Source organism: Poecilia formosa, unplaced genomic scaffold (genome assembly GCF_000485575.1).
Source record: "Poecilia formosa unplaced genomic scaffold, Poecilia_formosa-5.1.2 Scaffold498, whole genome shotgun sequence".
Taxonomy (NCBI): domain Eukaryota; kingdom Metazoa; phylum Chordata; class Actinopteri; order Cyprinodontiformes; family Poeciliidae; genus Poecilia; species Poecilia formosa.
Window position 1 is genome coordinate 305,572 of NW_006800437.1, and position 5,603 is coordinate 311,174.

Consider the following 5,603-nt stretch of genomic DNA (forward strand, 5'->3'; position numbering starts at 1 on the left):
AAACTCACAGTAGTGATGCTTTTTATTCCAAAATATGATTTGGCTGTAAAACAAACTGCTGCCTGGAGAAGAAACCCAGTGAATTTTAAATGGCTGTAATCAGAACAGTTTTTGGACAACTTCAGATCTGTTTTCATTGTCCAAATGTTGAAGACTGTAGAAACTGTGAAATGGAAGGAAAATCACACCTTTTCTGAAAAGTGAAACATTGTAGTGTTCGGTCTGCATTTTTATTCATCTCCTTTTATTTAAACTCCCCGAAACAAAGTTTCATGTTATCAGTATGTCTACCGATGTTTTAAATAAATGGTGCTGTGGAAAGGTATTTACACCTTTAAGGATTCTTTCTTTTTCCTTCCTTACCCTAATATGAACATATTAATAAAACACATATTTAATAAGTATCAGTGGGTAAGCTCTAATCTTGGGGTTTGTCTGTCCCTGTTGGTGTATGCAGAAGGAAAAGCTGCAGCCCTGAGCTGAATCGTTCCTTTCTGCAGGATGTTTGGTCCCTGCAGAGTAAAACAGGATGCAGCTCTGCATCCTCAGCAGAAACTTGTGCTAGTTTATGGTGAGACTTTCTCCTGTTTGAGGATTTAATAGGTAGGATGACGATCATGGTTTCTAGTTCCTGAACTTTTCTTTGTTTCTGTCTCCATCCTATTGACTTCATTCCAGCTGGTGCTGCGTCTCTGACTTTGTCTTTATCTCAGGGTGAGAACAGTTTCACATGAACAACTACTGACAGTGATGGAGATAGAACAGATTAATGTCCAAACTCATTAATGTTTGGTTAGAAGGTAATTTGTCCTTTGGGAGCCACCATCTTTACAACGACAAACCTCCAGTAGTGTGTAAAAGAAGCTCATGTAGCTCCACCCTAAAACATCTTAACAAGCTGTTTAAAGTCAAACAAAAAGAGAAACATATACTGTTAATCATAAGAGAATCTTATGTATATTAATCAAGTTAAATAATCATAGATTGCTTCAGAAGCTTTCTTAATCATGTGAAGTAAATAAGAAACTCAGCTGTATTTCTGACGGCTTGTTATGACCTCTGCAAGGTCAAAAGAACTGATGCGTTACAGCATCAGGAAGCCATCAGCGTGGGACAAGTGGTTGTTATCGGTAACCATCAGTCCCAGGGTAGGCAGAGTGTCAAAGGTCAGCTCTCCAGTGTTTGTGGATTTATCTCATGAAATGACTGAAAGTAAAAACAGCTTCAGAGTTCAAGACAGAGAGAAAAAATGAATTTATTGATTTAATTAATATTTTTCTGCCCAAACCTTGTCGGAGTCAAATCCCTGTTAAGAACTAAATATTTTGGCTTCAAAGCTTGCCAAGTATTTGTTTTTGTAGTTTATACATTTAGCAGAAACATTTATTTATCTGCAATTCTACAAATCCATCTGCTGTTGCTTGGCTTCATCTCTGATGTGAAGTCTCAGCGCTCTAATGTTTGTTCAAAGCTCCTAGACTGTCTTGGTTAATAGATGAAGAGGGAGCAGGCGGATGAAAACTCAGAGTTGTGTTCAACATCAAGAGGAGGCAGATAGATTCTGGGGGAGGAAGAGGAATCATTACTGAGCAGAAAGTTAAAGATCTGAGCTGCAGAACAACAACATGAGGCTGATGTTAAAAACCATCCAGTCATCTGGTGGAGGATAAATCAACCCAGCACTTCTTTCACTAAAACAATCTGCCCTCTTTATGCAATGCTAAACCGCAATGAATGTTGAAAAAAATAATCATACCCAGTCAAGTTGTTGACACTTTCTTACCACAGACTTTAATTCAGTTTGATGGATCAACTCAACTGGTAGAGAATGGAAAACACAAAGTTTCTTAAATATCTGCAAAGGGATCAGTGCATCGCTAAAAAGGTCTGAAAGTTTCACAGAGTTCTGTTCAGTTTATTATTTGACAAACGCCTTATGGTAACTCTGGAGGAGCTGCAGAGAGCTACAGCTCAGGTGTCAATCTGAGCTCCAGCTTTTTGTAGATGGGTGAAAAATAAGTTATAAGTAATGAAAACACCAAGTATAAAAACAGGCACCCCAACATGATTTTTTTATCTTTAGTTTCTCGTTGTAAGAAGTTCTTCAGTGTTATTTCAGCTATTCAGTGCAATCCCACATACAACCGCTAGGGGCGTCTGTCGCATGGTGGCATAGAGAAGGTTGGGCACACAGAAGAAGAATAAACCCTCCTGTTAGATGTTAAGGGAAGTTCAACGTGTGTTTCGTCTTTTCTGTATCACAGCGTCAAACGTTGAGAGGACAAAATAACCACATGACCTTCAGCACATCCAAGGTCACATCTACTGTAAAACGAATGAGCAGAAATGTCTGAAAGCTGAAAAACATGGAGAAAAGGCGGCTCTCCACGGGCCTGGCTGAGGGAGGAGGATGTGAACCAGCAAACAGGAAGTTACCGTTTGTAAAGCGCAGAAAGAGTTACTACAATATGCATGTTTGAGTTCCTTAACGCTCAGAAAGCTGGCCATTCAGGGACAGATATAAAGAGCATGAATTACTCATTAACTCCAATAACTGTTTTATGTAATGATAATCATGTGACTTCTGATTTACGGAAGTACCTGAGAGAATTAATCTCACCTGGAGGTTTATTTAAACGAGTATTTGGAAGAAATGCATCACAACAGGATGGTAGAAAATTAGTAGTAGAGTCGGACGTTCCAGAAATGATTTCTCAATCTGTTGTAATTATTTCCATATTTTACTCATCACCTTGGATGTGGGAGGCGTTTATCCCAATATTGCATTCATCAGCTTCGTTCTTTTTCACTTCTAATTCTGGGATTTGGGTTTCCGTCTCACAGATGTTGTTTTATGGACGTTTACTGCCAGGTTGTAGTTCCAGGCGGCGCCAGAGAGAGGCGTCTCACCTCATTCATCAGCCACAGAGCTCAGGTCAAAGGTCACGGTAAATATTGGCTACACCTTGGCTAGAGATTAGCTGGGTTGTTTGGTTGGCTGCTGTTTCCAGGGAAACGCATCGGCGGCACGCTGAGGGTGTGTTCCTGTGAAAGGGAGCTAAAGGACAGATCCACAGGTTAATTCTGCTCAGCCGGATTGTAAGGTCGTTCAGGTGGAAATTCAATTAATGCCGTTAGTTTCAAATAACCTGCAGGCCTCCTCTCTGCCACCATGAGGCTGAACATGCAGATATGAAGTACCTGAAATATGTTTTCCCCTCTGCATAGAAGGACTCATCACAAACACATTTCAGTCTCAAATGAGTCATTTTATCATTTAAAACCTTAAAAGTACCCAAAAATAGACTTGACCTCTTTAAGAATATACAACAAAATGATTTGCAAGTAGAAAAATATATTACCAAGCAGTTGTTGACTTGTGAAGAACTGTGATGTTCTGGGCTTGTTGCACCGTTTTGACCAGAAACTCTTCTGTATATTAACATATTCCTGAATCACATGAGGCAAACTGAAGCTTGACCAAAACTGGGTTGAGTTCTGAAGGAATTACTAAGGAAATGTATGTAAACTTCTGAATTTTCATTTTGGGAAGCAGAAATAAATTGGAACAGAGTTTAGTCTGATTTATTGTCATCAGGCAGAGATAAAAATAAGTGTTATGTGTGTTTGTTGGGTCAATCCAGAGAAAAAGCTCTGGCCTGCAGGAATTAAAGACACGAGGCGCCTCATGCATGACAGCTGCTCCAACTGGGCCTGTTTCCCTTTCCTCAGCTCCTTAAAGGATCAGCTGCGTCTAACCCTCTGCCTCACCTCAACACGCCGCTGTGTGTCCACAGGGAACCCAGTTGGCGTGAGAGCGCCTGGCTCGGCTCGGCCCCTCCTGGCCTCCTCAGGTCAGAGCAGAACAGCAGGATGGAGACTCTTTCTGACATCTGGATCAACGGTGTCCTGTCTCAGCGCACCGTGTGGACAAGCTGCCTCCCTACGTGAACTCGGTTAGTTTTACTCCACACAAAAGATTGATTTTTAAATTCAGGAGTCTGCAGATCTTTGGCAATAAAACTTTGAATGCTTTAGGTGTTTTGTTTTTATTAGGGTGTGCAGCCTGCACACCAGCTCTGAGCTAAAAAGCCAATAAAAACTGGTTAGAATATTATGTTTCAGAATTATTTTTGGAACGAATTCGATGTTTTTATGATGAGTGTTTTGTAGGAGATGCTCGTTTTACTTAGATTCCTACTGAAAACTAAACGTGTTTAAATATTGAAAGAAAGGGAGAATGAGAGGTCGGTTTTTAAAGTGTTGAAAAAAGAAAAACTATTTTATTTTTTAATATGTGCTAATCTAAATCAAGACAACAAGCATAGTCCAGCTTTTACAGGGACTTTTACAATCCAAAGGAAACCTTCCTGAAACTTGGAGTGTTTTCTGCGTCTTACAACATCCTTTCCAGATTTTCCAGGCTGTTTTTTTTTTTACTCTAAAATCTAATTTCCCATATTTTATTAATATTTGGTACCTTTGAGAATCTTTGTGGTACTTTCCCAAACTTAATTGGACTTCACTGAAGCCTCCAGGAGACTGTTCAACTCTCACAGGGTACTTTCTTGTAACCTCCCAGGATATTTCCTCCAAACTCACAGGTTACTGTCCAGAAACATGGCAACCCTTCATCGGAGCTCACTGGGGACTGGGCAGCTAATTATTTAAAAATACTCTTACAGGATTATTTTTAAATAAATACACAGATGCATAGATAAATATATCTACCACTCCTTCCTTCAAACAATAACTGGTATTATATGAAGAAAAACCAAGATAGATGAAATACAAAGAGTTTATTTCTTATTTCAGCAGCTACTCATGTTGAAGTCAGAGATTTTTCTCCTCACTACTATTTTAGTTTTTTTGCACCCTGACACAATAGAAAATAAAGTTTTATGTTAACTTTAAGCAGCCTAATAAAACAGATTTTTATCTGAGCTGTAATTAAGCTTCATTTTTCTGAACTGAGCTGCTCTATTTTTCAATAATTTGATTCCCCTTATTCCATAAAAAACTTGTTCCTGCTCAGAAATATGGTCCAAAGTTTTGGAAAGTGTCAGAGCTGTCAGAGGAGTAAAACAATTTAGTAAAATCATCCTGGCTGTTGTGACAGTGTCCACACAGGTGCTCTCCGTTCAGTCAGGACCTGTCAGTCTTTCCTCAGGGGAAAAGTTGAATCTGTTCATAATAAGCTGCAGCTCCTGTTGGCCCGGCGACATGAGAGCCCATCGAGGCATGGAGGCCTGATCACTGCAGCTGCTTCCACCGAAATGCCTGGTTCCCATCTTTGTTCTAATGTTTTTCAAACAAGAAGCCCTGCTTGAAAAATATTAGTTCCTCATACAATGATATGACATTTGAATCAGCATCAGTTTGCCGGCTGGTCCGAAGCATGTCTGTCTGTCCAGGTATCAGCAGAACTCATCTGCATTTCCTGGATGAAATGCATTGTGGGACTCACTGCAGTTAAATGTAGTTCAACATTTACAGCTGCATTTATTTGATTCTGTTTGTTTTAATGAACACAGCCTGTCATGTTCCATTTGAAGAAAGTTTAGTAAAACATGGAAGATCCTGGTACTGGTTCCGGTTCTGAT

At 39.7% G+C, this 5,603-nt stretch overlaps 1 long non-coding RNA gene across 1 annotated transcript in view; it reads left to right on the forward strand.

The window, feature by feature from the left end:
- Nucleotides 1-2,195: 2,195 nt before the first annotated feature.
- LOC107834003 (uncharacterized) overlaps nucleotides 2,196-5,603 on the forward strand; it is a 17,160-nt gene continuing 13,752 nt past the window's right edge. Inside the window, exons 1-2 of the long non-coding RNA XR_001659777.1 lie at nucleotides 2,196-2,315; nucleotides 2,873-2,875. This is a non-coding gene — a long non-coding RNA (uncharacterized LOC107834003). The remainder of the gene's footprint in view (nucleotides 2,316-2,872; nucleotides 2,876-5,603) is intronic.